We start from the raw sequence: 17328 nt of genomic DNA on the forward strand, positions 1-17328 counted from the left end.
TTCCCGGAGTCCGTGTTCTCGATGGACCGGCCCTGCTTCCAGCTGCAAGTTCAACTTTTGTTCGGCATTTGGTATGGAATGGATAGCATCTGAGACCTAACAGGAGTAACCACTGTGACATGAGCGGCTAAGTGGTTACCTTAACACGTTTCTTGGGAAGGTCCTAGAGGCACCCGGTATCAGCAGCTAGTCCATCATGAAACGTTTTCCCAATGCGAAAATCCCAGAATCGATTCCCTGTTGTCTTTTACCGGTATAATACTCGAATGGCCCAAGGTGCACTATTGAATTTGTTGAGCAAGTGAAACCTTGAACCATGTCCATGCAGCCGGAGTTACTGTGAACGTGGCTTCGCTTATGACAGTTCCAAAGCCGAAATCAGGTTTTATAGAACAATGGTTTGGCCAGTCTTTGGCATACACAACGGAATCGAATTTAGGATTCGTTTGCTGGGTACGACATACTCTAATCGCGGCAAATCGGGATTTACGAATTGGCGGTGGAGGAATCCATGCACAAATGATGGACTTAATGATATTCTCAGAAACATGAACAAGAATATCCTCAAGTGTCTTTCTGAGAAAGCCAACGTTCGCCATGAACCGATTGATGCGCTATCCGTGTACGCGTCCCGCATTTATTTTAACTTGATTTCAGGTCTCGATCCATTTGACTGTCACTAAATATCACGATCGACAGGGTTGCAATTCATCATAGTATGGATTGAACGCGCAATACATTGTTGTTTGCAAGTACAATAAATTACCTACCTTGCGCCTATCGAAACTACGAGTTTTTCGCAAGGGTAGGGCTCGTATAACCAATCTGCTGGCTTCATGAAGCCAGCACCAATCATACGCTACCGATATGGTCGATACAAGCCCTATCGATTTCCTAAACTGACTTTACCGCAAACGCTACCTTTACGGCTCGAGCCATAAACCATTGCGGGAATAGGGTCATACAAAGATCCGCGTGTATCTTCAAATGCTATCCCTAATACCGAAATGTATTGAAATCCGAAACTTCTGTCGTCGGTATGAAGTGAAGGGACGAAGAGATAGGGCTGGCTACGAGAAACATGGTTTAGCTTTCTATTCGTAAGGCACATAATTTAAAATTTATAAAAAAATTTCCTGTGTTGGTGACCTATTAGCTATGTGAAGCCGTCGCATAAATGAACCAGCTTGGTAGCGTTGAACGTAGCGGAGGTGGCGACAGGCACAGGCACGGAATTAGCCTTCCTCCAAGCCCAGAAGTTTAAAGGAAGGTAAACTCGGGATTTTGCAAGAAAAGAATTTTACCGAGCTGAATATCCGACTCTTACAAGGAACATTGCAAAATCGCCAATCGAATAGTTGTTGAAGATAAATGCCAGGTATATAATTAGTGACCCCGAGAAAGCAAAAGTTTCGCTTTTTTGAACTATCGACAGACTGATAGTTGGGGCTCGCAAATCAGTTAGCAAGGCAGGCGAGAAGGCTACTGCGTAGGTGCGTAGATTGACAGTCTCGGCCAAGACGGATAGCGCGAGATGGACAAATATGATCTCCTTGACGAGGCTAATTATAGACTCGCCCGTGATGTATTAGTTTGCAATAGTATGCATTTATACGACATAGTTACGCGGCTTTTTTACGCTGACCGAGCCCAAAGGCCTTGCGCGACGAATTAAATCTGTTTTGCAACGCACACGAGTAGTATGTATATGGCAGTATTCGGCCTACCCCTTAGCGAAGTACCTAAGTCGAGCTTCTGCGAATTCGAATAAACGCTGCGACAAACTGATTTTGTTTCATGTCCCGGTGATTGAAGGTTTTTTTTTTATATGCGTATTTATTGAACTACCTCTGTTATTCAGACGTCATCAAGACTTAATTATTTTTTTGATCTAACATAATTTTCCTGTTAAAAGGTAGTAACAAAAATTATGGTTTTTTTTCCTTGTTTACAACTAATGAGGTAATATAATGTAATATATTTACTATGTTTCGAGAACGTCATCAAGATTTTTCCGTAATATGTACTTAACATCTGATTATTGAAAATTCGTTCAAAAAACCATTGAAAACTCCTCAAAGTGCTTTTTCGTCTCGTTGCTTCACAATGTTTTTTCCTTCTTTCAAAGCGAAATACCAATTTTAGGTGTAGAATTCTATATAACTAATATATATTATAATTCCATATCATCGAAAGCTACGTTGGTTTTTTTTCTAAGACACTCATTTTAGTGTTGTCTAGGTTCAGAGACTAGAACAATATTAGCTTAGGTTGACTGCATTGTCAGTAAGTTTGTTGGGCTCCGTCGGCCGGTCTCAACAAAGTGATGTTTTGAGTAGAAAAAATGTTTTGTATCTCCCTCAAAAAATCTCAAAAAAAGACCACTGGCCATGTTGGCTGCTAAAATTTTCTGGTAAATTTGCTCGAAAAAGGCGTTTAGAAGTAGTTTGAAGCGCATTTTCGTCTTCGTTGGCACATAAAAGGAACTGATTACCTCAATTGGCTTTTCGCCATCTTCGTGGTGGAATATTCACTTTAGGTACCCAGTGTAGTATCGAGATACAATAAGAAAAAAAAGCCTTTACACAGGATATCATGTTAACTTTTTACACATTTTAAATAGCGTTTTTAACGCAAAGATTTAGAAATGTAAACATGTAAACATGTGTAGCACTCCGTCTTAGCTTGTCAAGAGCTTTCGATTGGTACGAAGAATTACTTCGAATACAGATGACTATTTTTGTATTAGTATTACATAAGCAAAACAGTCAACACGTTCAGTTTTGGCATTCCTTATGCCACTTTATATTATATTATATATTATACATTACCTCTTACTCAGTTCGTTATGTTTTATCATTTTTCGTCATTTAAATGGTACTTCGCGTAGTAAAAGCGTTAATGTTTTTCTCAGAGTCTTTCTGTAGTAGAGTAAAGAAATAGGTAAATAAAACGTACGTCTCCTTGTCGTTTAAAACTTTCTCATAGATATGCCAAACGAAGACATTGTAAAAACGCTAAAAGATATCAATAGTCGGACAGATATTCATCGCTAATAATGGTAAGTCCAATGTAAGGATTAGGTTAGAAACATAAGGTTGATTAAATTATAAATTGTGAAAAAGGGTGCTGTGTTGACAATAATCTATCGATCTAATCGACGATTGAATCGCCTCGTTTATTATCAATATTCCATTTAATGTATTTTTATCACCACTGCATTCGTACTTTGCAGTTAAATCCTTGTATCTTTTTAAGTTTGGTTTCTAAGACTGTATGTGAACGAAGATAAATGTGTTAACGAAAATCTTTACATCTGTGACAGATGTAGCTTCTTCAAGTAATTTTTAACGATGGGTCTTCCTATCTTGGAAATGTGTGGTGTCATGACGTCCACGTTACCGGACACCACGATAAGGCCGGAAACCTTGCCAAAACAGTTACGTTTCACCTGTTGTAGGCAGATACCCTAAGTCGTAAGCAAGCCAGTGAGCGTTTCTTTGCACCTGTCATAGAAAAATCGAACACGAATTGTCATTTTATTCTTGACCGACGCACGAAGGACACCAACAAGATCGCTTAATTTGACTGGTTTTTATGCCGGCCTTTTTTCGTGAACTATCTATGATATGGTACTCCCACACATGTGAAGTTTCCGTGCTTACGATTTGATCGAAGCACAAGAATGATCGGAGATGCACTTTTGCATGGCATTCATTTGTTTTTTGCTTGTCGTGTACTTCCGTTGAGCTGTGTTGGGATCTGATATTTTTACAGTTGCATATTTATTCGCAATGCAGTACACTCTAAATCTGAGGTAACACGAGTTCATTATCTCATTAGCGTTTCGTCCTGCACAAAAAATTTGATCATAGATGCTTTTCGCATAGATTCCGGTGCCAATTTCTTGTTTCCCGCTATGGCTGCAAGGTCGTTTATATCATCCTTGAAGCGGGTACTCCATTAGTACCAATATCGAACACACGTTTTCGCCAAACCGTAAGGTGCTAAAATGTACAATGTTAGTCAGACCACTTAATATACTAGCTCGAACGAATGTAATACTTGACAACAATCAACATTTAGTAATTCTCTGTGCGTCCTAATGAATACAGCATCTGAGTAGGCCCTTGAATAAACATTCAATTAGGTGTAAGTCTACCATTTCCATACGCTTTAAGAACCTGGAATTGTGTTCTCCAGCCGAGGCGACAATAGAATTGCATTCTAAATTAGCATGCATATATCTGACTAAATATGTCGATCTATTATAGTCTGAATAAATACGTGAACACTTGCGAAAGGGTGATCATTAACCCGACTATATTAAATTCATCCATACGGTAAAATCGATTTGATAGTTAAAATGCTTAAGCTTACTTGAAAACGTCTCACGTGTAATTGCGGTTCTACCGTCAAAACACGGTTTATTTTGGAGCCAAACGCACAATGAGTCTATCTGGAGCTAAGCTTAAATCAAGTACAGACATTTTGAGGTTTCAAAGGTTCTTTCAGATTGTAATCATAGGGAAATGGACTTAGAAATATTACATCTACGCACTACTTCCTTATCGTATTACGCTCAGTAAGCCAACGCTACAAAGCTTGAAGACCTAGCATGTGCACGTATATATAGGACTTAGCTCTATGCAATGTTTACAGAAACAGTTGGCACAGGGATCAAGAAAGGCCCCCCGAAGACCATATTTTTTTTTACCAGACATGCTTTTCGTACGCTACGTAACTCGTAAGAGTTGCGTAGTATAAGTATAGTGATTGCTAACATTTTTCCAAAAGCGGTTTGTTGTTGTATTATTGTAAAAAAATTTAGATCGATAGCGGCCCCAGTTACGAGTACGTGAGGTCTGTGTGGTTAACGGCTCGGACAAATTCTTTTGGTTGTTCCTCTAAAGACATTGTATCATTATCAGTCGACTGTATGCGAGCACGCGTAAGCCCAGCAGTATATTTGATGCATCTACATCGTCGTACTATGCAACAACGACTTTATGTTTAATAAAGTTGCGATATAGAGCAAGGGGTTCCTCCGCATCTCGTGCCACTCCACGCAGCAGAAAAGGACAAGCTGAAAAAAACATGGCTTTTCCAGTTTCAATTTTCCGGCTTTTCAAGTTTTTCGGACATCGGTAAGACTGTAATAGTTCCCAGTTCAGCAGAGTTTGCCGTGAAATCCGTAAACATGGAGTCTAAGCATAATATGACTGCTGCTTCGACCGAATCCTTCTGTTTCGGTCGATCTCGCTTTCGCTGTGAGCGTGTCAAAATCCACCTGCACGATGCGTTCTCTGCAACTTGACAAGTGGCTGCATTTCCTGGCTGATCTGTGCAATTGAATCGCACGCCTCAAATAATTTCCGATAGTTTCCCTAGCAGTTAACAAGCTTTAACATGGCTGGCAGTAAAACCTTTCGTGGTTTCAATATATCATAAAAAACGGTGGAAGACTCGCCATGCTTTTCAGCGGTGCGAAGAGTTCGTTTAGAAAAATTCCTTACAACCTTTTTTCTATCTCTATTATATGTATCGCTGTCATCGATGCCTATTTTTGGTCTGTTGAATACCAGATCGTTAGTTTACAAAATGACATACAATCATAGATACGTAATATTCACGCCAAGGCTTTGGCTACTAAAGACACAGAACAACCACTTACATATTACGCCACAGAATTGTATTAAAAGACTAAAGCGCCATTGGAGCGCCATTGAAGACGACGGAAGCCTGAGTTCTCGAATCCTGCTGTCTTTTCTCGATTAGGCATGCGAATTGTAAAGCTTGTTAAAGTTAGTAACCCTGAGGGAAGTTTTTTTACTAATATATTTGAGCAGGTGGAGCTTATAACAATACGCGAGCGCTATATGCACACGCATTTTAGCCAAAAAAAAAATTAACAAAATACAAACTTGTCAGCCTACATCTGTCTATAGTTTTGACGAAGCATACTGCTACATTTTCACAGGGCTTTCGATGGAGTGGAGGCAAATGGTCGAGATAATATTTCGAGTGTATCTACGTCTACGCCGATATCAACAACCATTATGCGTCAAACATAAGCCAGTCTCGTGCATATCGCGTAACGCTTCCCCGCTGCTTCAATGTACGTAGCCACATGCCGGCACGAATTTTGAGCGATCATTTAATCTTTCCTAACCCATTGCTGGTAGCACGTTCATAGCGTGGAAGTCACAATCGATATTGCACTCCTTTGCCTTTACGCAAGTAGATAAGCTTAATATTTTTCCCTACACTCGAAACCAGAGCGTCGATTGTATAGGAATCTTTTGTGGGAAAACGAGTATCGACAGCCAGGTACCCATCGTCGTACTTAGAAAGAATGCCTCGGGTTTGCTGAATTGTCTGAAACACCCACTTACTTCGTCTGTTTCCTAATCATACGTCATAACCAGCAGCGGATGTTATAGGTGTTGCTAGTACACAGGCTTCTAGTGTAGTTGATTATCACATTTGTTGAATATGGCGAAGTTATGTCTATCTTTGTGCTATACACTAGATATTGTATTATACAAATAGCAGTTTGCAGCAGCAGCTGGATACATTATATCAGTTCGGTGGAAATTTGGCTTTGGGTTTTTATAGGGCATGTTGCAGTAGAAGCATCCTGACCTTGTCTTCGTTCAAACAGATAAGTAACTGCCCTATGAACGCTTACTTTCCGGTATAATAATGATCTATTCTTGCATGATTGTGATTTATGTTAAAAAACTGATCTTCTACGGTAACCGCAGATGGCAACATCTGTGGGCAAATGCAACTCAATCGGCAAGACAAGTTTACAGTTGGATGCTCTCTACGATACACAGTGGTTATTACATATTGCTACCGCAGACCACCCTTTTTTAAAATCAGATTCAGCAACTTCTACTTTACTATAGGAAAATTCTTCGAATCCTAATATTTAAGTAAAGCAAGATGAAAAGTACGCAGATTAAAAGTCTTACGAATATGGTCACTCTTCGACCTGGCAACGCTATTTATGTTACAATTGTATAAATTTTCCACAGATGGCCTATCTATAATGTCACGAAATGATTTACGTATACTTCTATTTTTTTATCATTAATATAGTCTATATTGCTATAGCACATATAGTAGTTATATGTATGGCATAAAACGTCTTGAAAACTGTATGGTAATACCGTTTGTATTAGACTGTTTGGAATTATATAGCGGGTCAAAACACGTTTAAACCATGTGTGATGAAACACCAATATTTTGATACCGCTAAACCAGCGCTCTGGAAGCTGTTTTACCACTGAGCTTGACCTACTATAACTAATTTTATTATCGTTGGCCTGCTCGAAAGGACTGACGGTAAGATTCTTCACATATCAGCCTTTTTAAGGCCCGAAAGTAATTAAGATTTCGCAGACTTATATCCAAAGGATATAAACGCTAAAGCAGGCCGCTCATTCTGTTTTCCTCAATCTACTCCGTAATTAAAGCATGACAATTAAATCATGCGTTGAAATTCAATAGCCGCACGGGGTATTATCGGCTGTCGCATCACACGTCCATCAAGCTTTCCATCCATCCAGTCCATGAAGAAGCCCATGGAAACATATAACATCATTGACCATTTTCTGTTCGCACAGTATTTTTTTAATAATAAATACCCCATCGTATGCACTCAAATTTGTTCGGCATGAGCATCAAAAAACTTGGTCCTTTCGTCATTGGCTTGACTTGGCTAATTCTTTTTCAGCAGGCGAAACGGATCAGTCCATGTCTCACCTATGACTGAATAACATCTTTGGTCCTCAGCTCATCATTCTCGATTAGTTTGTACCCGTTATGGTTATTGAGCTGGAGCAAGAGAATTGACAAACGTCAAATAGGCTAGTAGGAACTTACCTAACATGATGTATCGAGTGTCGCATTGGTTACCTGTGCTTAGCTTGACCATTTTAGCAGACTACCCATTTACAAACATGTATAAACGAGAGAATAGTCGCTTAATAGCTCCATCGTTGCTAAATAAAGACAAGCATTAATGATGATGACAAGCATTAATCAAGCATGATGATATGTACGACTCTCGAAAACATGAAAGAATTACCACTTTCATAGTAACGCGCGAGAAGCAAACAGAAAACAAATTACTGCAACAGGGCTTTTATGTCCTCTGGATATCACATGTCGGTCGAGACGACGCTCTTTGATCCTTTTACAGTTTTGTCAAAACTATAGGGACGTTCCATGACTGTTGGTCGATATGTAATCCGTTTTGAGTTTTCTCAGGTTTTTAGTTCATTGTACACGTTAGGCAGGAACAACCCAATAAAAAAATTCCACAACGAGCTATCTTTACCAGTTCAGACTCGATCGTTATGTCAAACTGAGGTCCTGCTAAAAACTTTGCCCGGCGTAGACTCGAAAACATACAATATCAGGCTTAATGTCTACCGGCTTTGTTTAATACATTTAAGCTTATATATATAAAGTTAGATACATAATTATAGTGCTGTTTAATTATAGTGCTCTGCGATTCATGATTTCCGTGTTCCCGCTACTTCTGCCTGACTTTTCTACCCAAGCAACTGTTGAGGGAAGACCAGGTACAGCCCCACTATACTATGAGAGTGACGATTATTGACGACATAGAATAAGATATCACTCCTTCAAAGTAGATAACCATATGCATGCTTAAACATTAACCCAAACAGAAGTGAGTAACGTTTGGTACGTCAGCGTACCGCGTCAGCAAATTATGTAACTGATAGGGGAAGCCTGAACGCCGTTTGTCGCCAACATTTTTTTTTGCCTCACGTGGACTTGTGATAACGTAATTTTAACGCGAAGTTGGGGCGATGGGACAACTATAGTAATCGATACTTCACAAATAGCTGAATAAAAGCATTTAATTCACATGGGGCAATTCAGTCTTTTGCCATTAACCAGGTATTTTCTACATGTAGCTAAGGCAAAGCTGTTACGTCCTTTAGGACCTCCTGAAGGCATTGACGGCTTTACAGACTCTATCTCAGAGTCAAGGCTACCGGTAACAAGTGAACGACGTTCTGAAAGAAGTTTTTCGTACATTGAATGGATCTTAAGGCCAAATGCAGGTCGTGCAAGTATTTACGCAGAAATGAAAATTCTCTCTTTTAAACCGGCGCATGTCTTTATGCGAAAAGCTTTCATCGCCTTCATCACTGAAACAATCTAGGTAAACGTTAGCAATCATTCATATACTTACAAAAAGAAAGTATAATATAAAACGTAGTGTCATCTCGTCAATAGTTAACTGCACGTCCAAATTAAGCTTATAAGGCTACCTATACGTGGCAGTCCTAGATTAATTAATTTTATCCGTACTGTTTAATTATCTTTCACTATACTATCAACCAAATCATACTATACTATACGGTTTACCTATTGAGTACCGTGTTTGTTCAAGCAGAGCCTGTCAATGAATGAGACGCTATTAAACGACTGCACACTTTGCCAATCGTGTATACAGTTCCAGCCATTTTCTGAGAGTACCAGCCTCGGAGCAATGAGCACATGCCTGGTAATAGTTGAAGTGGAAAGTTGAGGAAACCATCGTTTGCTTACAATGGCGTTATCATTGGCGCATACAAGTTGTTCCTCAACAAGAGGCTGCAAGACACTTCAGCTATGAGAGACAGTGTCATATAGAGTGGCGTCATTTGCATGTAATTGCTGCAGACGGTCAGTGTAGTAAGTCGGTCGCGCCACCTCTGCCATATATAACAGGCCAAGTAAATTCGTGCAAACCCGACGTCCCTTTGGTACTCATTGTCGTCCGCCAGCTTCTTCCTGCAGAGCAAATTACTTGGACAGTTTGTCTTCAGTAAACATTACCTGATTTTCCGGATTGAACGGAATATTCAACGGCATCTAGATTTATAAGCATGTCTTTTAACTAAAATTAGAGTTCTGTTACCTTTCAGCTTGAGACTTCTCGTCAATTTATATCAGCAAGTATTTGTCGTGTAGCATTATTAAATGTAGATTGTACACATCAGGTCAACTGGAGGCCACAAGAAGCATTTTTTTCTTATATAACTGATGAAAAATATTTGTTATGATTTAGTCATCTACAACTCTAAAAAAAAAGCCTTGCCTGTGCCAGGATACAGTGCCAGGAAGCCACGTTTAACCCAGGCTCTTTGGGAAAGATACTTTGCAGATCATGTTTTTTTTTTTGGTCGCTTTGACGACTATTTATCTTAGCTCGCTTAGAAACATCACAGAGCCAACTTTTATTATTTTAGAATTCAGGTATGGTGATAGTTCTTCGTTTGGTAGAATACCGCCATTCATTCAGAGTTCATTAGCTCACAACAGGTGGCATTCTGGCCAATTACCTTCTCTGGCAGATGTTTAATTGCATCTCGCTGAAGATATCATCCTTAATTTTTTCGACAGATAAAAATGTGGCCACCAGTAATAGTTTGCGTAAACCTTGTGGGTTCTCACTATCAGAGGTAAGGTGCGGGCGTACTCTTTTCAAACATCTTCCTATCGAACTGCGTTAAAAATACGGTGTATAGCCATGCGTAATAAACAGCTGCTTTGTTGAGGCATCGTTCTCGGTGTGGCAGACACTTCCTCTCCTTTCTGCCATGCAAAAATGCTGATTCTAGACCAATCGCCTCTTTTCTAGTGTTCTCTGAAACTCTTATGAACCTTCGCTTGGTGTTTCTCCGTTATATAATTCGTATCCGAATCGAGGACTTATGAGACCAATGTTCCTAACTATAGTCTGAATGCGACTAATCAGTTAACAGCGCAATGTCGACGACGTTCGTGCCGAAACCTGCCCCTCATGCGAAAAGTACACCTGAATTGGCTCCTATACACCACTGTAAAAAAAAAAAAAGCTGCTTTCTCTTAAAATAAACAAATGTTTGCCGAATTGACCTTTAGCTCGGGGGCTTAATGTACCTTTATTTTCGTGTGCGTGTACAGCCCCAGCAACCTTTTGGATTGTCCATTCTACAGTGAAATACTTAAATAATTGAAATATTCGCACGTACCATCGATCTTTTATTTCCTAGCTACTTATTTTTGCTTATATAAGGTCAGCATAGAGTTGCTTGACAAATTTAAGTTCTATTATTTAGCATTTTAAAGCACGTCGTACGAAATAGGGCAATTCTATACAACGAAAAAACTATGTAGACTTGCCTAGAAGAAAAATAGGGTTTCAGAACATTTTAATAATAGTGCATAGACGCGTATAATGTACATATTAAAGGTCAGCATGCAGTTAGTTTACCATATGGGCACTACGAGCTAGTACACTTGACAGAGCAGTACTTTCTTTAGCTACCTAAAATTGGCACGATAGACTATTAGTTGTTAGAAAACGTTTATACAAAATAACCCTTCGGCCCCTTTTACAGCATTTCCATTAGGATTAGACAAGCTAACTTTTAAAAGCTAAGTAACTTAGCAGATTGAAAAGTAGATCTTTGTTTTGGAGAAATGGGTTATCCCTCCCAACTAATAAGGTTGCGTAGTAACTGAAAATGTTTCCACATAGTATGCTACGAACAATGGGAATTTCAAGGCACCATCTTGTCAACAAACGGCAGCTCATATTGTCAACAAGTGCGGAAGCGCCAGAACGAGAAAGTTTCAAGCGTATCGTTCCGTGATCGTGTATCCTACACAGCGTAATGTGCGATGGTATCGATTTTACATATGAGTGTCGGCGCCTTCTTCAACATCAACATAGACACAGGGGCCTTCTACGCTGGTAGTGTCCAACGAAGTTCGGGAATCCCGCCAGAGAGGACAAACCTCGCTAAGCTCATACGGATGTCTAAGCATCGAAAGTATTGAAAGAAGCAGGCCATTTATGTTTTGCTCGCGCAACAGAAATGGCAACGATGCTCAAGCCCATATTTACCAAAAAAAATCACATCTCGTGTCAAACAAATCAACCTATCACTTTATTTTTTGTTTTGGTCTGGTTTGTGTTAATGAGCTGGAGACAATTTCTGCTAACTTCTTAATTACGACTCTCTACCCATTAGACCATTTCCCACAAGCAATAACGTGTCCAACGAACATGTTTTCGTTATTCAGTCCTGTTGCTCTCTCTAGAGATACCAAACGTTGGCAGTAGTAGTAGTAGTAGTAGTAGTAGTAGTTGCTTTTCGAGCTCTACTCAGAAGTGACTGTGGGTTACGGGAGTCTGATTCGAGTAAACCTTATGCGTTCGTTGGATAAGGGGCACACAGGAGTCTCGAGTTTGGTATCGGTGGGGGGTCGCGAATCGGCTAAAGGTTCTGAATTCCCTCTACCACGATGGCGATGGGGTCGGGCTGATGTAGCCCGCTGCGCCACGCTTCAGCAGATCAGGGTGGGGCAGCGTAAAAGTTGGCACGTGTGAACGTCGGTGAAGCTGTCGGAGTGTCCTCATTGCTCGCACTCACTTCCGCAGCACTGCCTCACGCCTCAACCCAGTGCGTAGTGTAAATAAATGCCAACTAATGCCAGGAGTCTTATGTACACACGCAGCCAGCAAGTTCTACCCGCAGAACCAAACCGCCTCCGCTGAATAGGCATCCCCCCCCCCCCCCATCAGTGACGTACAACGACGAGTAGGCCATACGCGGACTTCAGGCGTGGTGAACGCGTTCGTCTGGAAAAGCCGGCATATACTCGTCGAGTTTAGCAGGGTCTCTGGACTAGAATGCAGAATAAGGCCATAGAGCAAAGGAGCCAAGGCGGCACATTTTTGCAGACACATAAGGGGATGCAAAGCTAACAACGATGATTACTGATTAACATTTAGCAAATATGATTTATCGATTGTACTAGAACCCAGATGTGGGGACCGTATTTAATACGAATATGATAGATGATGCGGAGCTAGTATAATAACAGATTTACTTTTAAATATTAAACACTTTTTCTTTTGCTGAAGTTCAAACAAATTTTAAGCCTAAAATCACAAAGTAACTTCGAAGTATATTTGTTCATACGCCGTTTCGCATCGCGTTCATTATTCAGAGATGTGCATGAGTACATGTTTTAGTGTTTGGTAGCTATTAAAGTTTTTGTGGGTTTGAACCGATGGGCAGGACAGCGCTTGTGATTTGCATAATCTTCATATAAGTCTGGACCACGAATATAAAATCGCAATAGTAGTTTAATAAATATTTACGTTCTGAGAGTGTAGCTCACCCGGTAGGTGAGAAGACGCCCGATTATTTAGCCTTGAATATCAGCTCGCGGCGCAGACCTAAGTGTCATAACAATTCTCGCCTGTAATATGTTCAATATGGTCCCTGCTACGTCGCTGATGTCGAGAAGTATCAGCCTTGGCTAACGAAAAAGTTAGTAGTATAGATGAAGAGTTGTCAAACATTTTGCCGAATATTCTCATGTTCTGCTTATACGATACTAGCGCCTTCCATGTCCGATCGAGTAGTTAGTCTTACCAGTAGCACTTAATAAAAAAAAAGAGGCCTCTATGAGCATGGTGTTTTTTCTTACAAAGGTGTTTCCTACAGAGGTTTTTTAGAGACACAACCATTCAACTTTGGCTATCAAAACCGCGTGGAAAAACTCTCTGTGAATGACTTAAAGTCAGCACGTATAGCTATAAAGATACCCGATGTAAACATTATATTAAACTCTTCTGCATCGATTGATCGATAAACCATTAGCATTTTTTTGAAAGCTCTTGAGGGCGGTTTCGTTTAGTACAATTAGCCGAAGTGTGTTTGTGGGCGCAGAAAGTAGGAAGAAGGTAAAAACAAATATAACAGATTATAAGATTTTTTTTTTTAATTTAGCATTCAGATCAAAAGAGAACACTGTCGAGATGTCATATCGACACAACGATGTATTTTTTTTCGTTCTTATTTTCGGCTAGAGTCTGGGGGTAGCCCTCGCTATTCCTGCTTTCGTCAAAGGTCATTGTGATTTCCACAAGTGGTCTGCGTATTTCTTGACTGAGTTTAATCCCTGTTAATCTAGACACCTTTTCCCTTTTGATTGCATGATTACAACTGCACTCGTCACTCCTGGCCCAAGCACTATCTCGGCCAGCGTTAGCAACCGAAGCACTCAGGAAAACCTAGCTGTGAGACGCAGACAGACCGCGGTTCCAGTATAGTTTCTTCTCTCTGGTGCCTAAGGGCCATTTTTAACATAACGACCATTAATACGTGTTTCGTCGCCATTAAAGCCATTATTACATCCCCCGTGGTAGCTTAGTAAATTATTTGCTAAAATGATTACCTTTTAATCTTTGCGGCATATTGTGGTCAAGGTTCCAATTCAGGCACAGACACACTTCATTTTGTGTTGTTTGATGAAATGCTTAACGGCGACACTGGTTATAAAATTCGAAACAAAGTCATTAGCTCAGGCATCCGACTTTGGGTCTATGCACGGACTCAGATTCAGACCATTGTTTACCTCTAAGTTAAGCAGGCAAACACTCAATTATTGTTCAATTATCACTCAGTATTACTCAATGCGCTATCGTGGGGACAGCAGAATTGCTGGTTCCGATCTGGCCAGTAATAGCTCTTGCCATACATCGTGTGCGTTAATCACCAAGTAGTTGATCACTGGCGGGCGAATCAAGTAAGCACTCCCGGGGCTTCCGACGTATCAGAAGTTTCGGTCAGACGCATGTTTCTAGATCATTGGTGTGGCACTAGCTTAATCGCAGCCCTACAGAAGTTCAACGGAGACGGAGGATAGATAAATTAGTAGTTATGAAAAACCGAATATATTACCTGATTCACTTAAGTAACTCTTCGAGTGTGTAGACGTACAAAACAACTGGTAGCGATAATAATAATTCCATGTTCGAATACCCCAAAAACTTGTCAAAAATTAATGCGTATGAAAAACAAGTCTGAAAATGATGCCAAATACAATAAAAAATAAATTTGCCCCGTGTTAAACCGATTTTGCATACACTGACGCAACTCATAAGTGAATTTTGTTAAATGTTCTTCTTTTACTTGTTAGCCAACGAGTTTCTTGTTTACAGCACGAAGCCATCGAAATGAATGAACAAGGCCCAATCGTTTCGTCAGTTTTTATTTGTTGAAGCATCCTGCCTGGCTATGTAAAGATTTTCCAAGTTCGCTTCGATCGGAGCGGGTTAGTTGAACAACGGTTATAGTCTGCTTGGCCATATGCACGTCTAAGCATAACATGTGGGTTCCTAAGTTGGGCGTAGACGTGAGTTCGCTGCATGTTGGTGATGCAAACGCCTACAACCGAGAGCTGGGCTGGTCCATTTCATCGTTCCCTTCTTGAAGTCTTCTGGTCAATGCAAGCTTCGCTTTTACTGGGTCGAGATCTTCTATGCAACCAGAAAGAACATTGCAGTCCTTTTCTACGAAATTGGCTTTAGTCATGTCGCTACTTTTTAGATTACCCGTATAGTAATGCGGCGGTGTAAATGCATATATAGGTTCCTTTATCTGCGTTTGTATCAATGAATACTCTAACAGAACAGGAAAATTAGTATTTTAAGCAAACCTGTGCGTACTTGAACACAGCGCTGCTGGTAGCATTGTTCCCTTCCTGTTTATACTGTTTATTAGAAATAATTCGTGATTTTCGTAGCGTCGCATTATCATGCCGGTTAGGTCAAAAACGAAGGCCTTCAAAAGCCTGTACAAAAACGTTGACGTGCCAGTCTTTCAAACATTGTGGTTTGTCGACATTTCACATGCGTCGGTATCTAAACGTGCCTGTGCGAAGCGGATGTTCTCAAAGTAAACTAAAAAGTCCGTTCAAATGTTTACATATTTGCTTGACTTATCTCGCCTTTGTTAAAGGGGCTTTAGACAACAGGCAGATTGTCTTATAGAGTACGTTCGTTGAAAGAAAGTTGTGGCTATCCGTTAGCGTTGCTTTCTTTTCAGAAAATAAGAATCAGGCAAACAATTTTTTTTTTTATTTTATCTGAAAAGAAAGAATTAGAACATCTGGCCCGTTATCATCTTAATACGTGATTCGACAATCACTTATCAGGACAATGCAAAAAGTATTTACCATTTTTTAGACAGAATTTGAGTGTTACGACTACTTTCGCTCCAGATAACTTGACAAAAAATTTTTTTAAAAAAGCATGCTGGAAAAAAATTGCATCAGTTAAAACGTCTAGAATCCATTTGGGTCGCGTTGATGTACACCAAAAACTTGGGAGTTCGCAAACGTCCCGAAGCATCATCAATCGGAGCAGTGTTTATTCGAGTACGTTCAGCTTTTATGAAGAAATAGATCGGCATTTTTAAGCACGACCGAAATTGCGGATTGCGAAAGTCGGCTCTTTATAGGAGTGGAATCTAGAAATAAACAGTAGGGGGGTTAACATAAAGTATAACATTTAGGAAGTAGGGTTATTCATTCATAAAGTAAATAGTAATCCTCGACTAATCATACGTTCGTCAATTATGATTATGAAAGCGACGTTTTACTTAATCTATTATGTAACCTTGTTCCGTTGAGTGATCAGTTGTTTTCTTCACCACAACGGAGAAATATGTGACTCTTAGTTAGAATGTCTTTTCAATACTGAAGAACTGTCGTCCGGATATCTGCTTGTGAGCTCTATCGTTTACGATTTTCGAGTACACACCAATGGCTATCGTTTCCGGTCCACTTAACGCCACGGTTGCGCTAGTAGCTTTGAACAGTCACGCAACTATTATAAAATTATAAATTTAAAACATTTAATGAAAAAAAATTCTAAAATTATTATAAAAATATAAGAGGATTTAACTGATATTATACTCGGTATAAAATAAACTCTGCTTTGATTGTGCATTTATTCTGTTGCGGCTATCCGCTTGCAGTTATGCTCAAACCCAAAGAAAACGTTTTGCTTTCTGTCTATTATTACCTAAGACGGTCGAAACGAAGAATTTCTGCACCGGTTTCGAACTAACGCACGTCTCACGTATCCCTAATTCTTCTACGCTATTACGGCGATATTCATACGATTCGATCCTAATCCCGTTGCAATACAATGAAACTTCACATACTTCGTGGTTAATGGTTAAACCAATCATTTTCCAATTTTCTCAGTGATCCCGTCGCCTCGGTACAGTTACGATCCAAGACAAAAACAAGCTAACCGTATTAACTAAGCTAGTTACAGTTATCACACTCCAATAAGCTTGTTAATTTGTTGCAAGTCAGCTCATTTTTTAAATCCACTTGTTTCGCTTCCCCTATTGCATCAATCTGCCTACTATCAAACACTGCATATGCCCCGCGACTGATTCCAACACAAATTTCATTCTATCTGTCTATGTCTGAAGTCAATCT

At 39.9% G+C, this 17328-nt stretch overlaps 1 long non-coding RNA gene across 1 annotated transcript; it reads left to right on the top strand.

The window, feature by feature from the left end:
• The first annotated feature begins 2765 nt into the window (after window positions 1–2765).
• Window positions 2766–16020, top strand: LOC147754127 (uncharacterized). Its single transcript, XR_015318165.1, has 3 exons — window positions 2766–3061; window positions 5981–6118; window positions 11555–16020. It is a non-coding gene; the product is annotated as an uncharacterized LOC147754127 (long non-coding RNA).
• The last annotated feature ends 1308 nt before the right edge of the window (window positions 16021–17328 follow it).

Source organism: Varroa destructor, unplaced genomic scaffold (genome assembly GCF_002443255.2).
Source record: "Varroa destructor unplaced genomic scaffold, Vdes_3.0 BEIS01000449.1, whole genome shotgun sequence".
NCBI lineage: Eukaryota > Metazoa > Arthropoda > Arachnida > Mesostigmata > Varroidae > Varroa > Varroa destructor.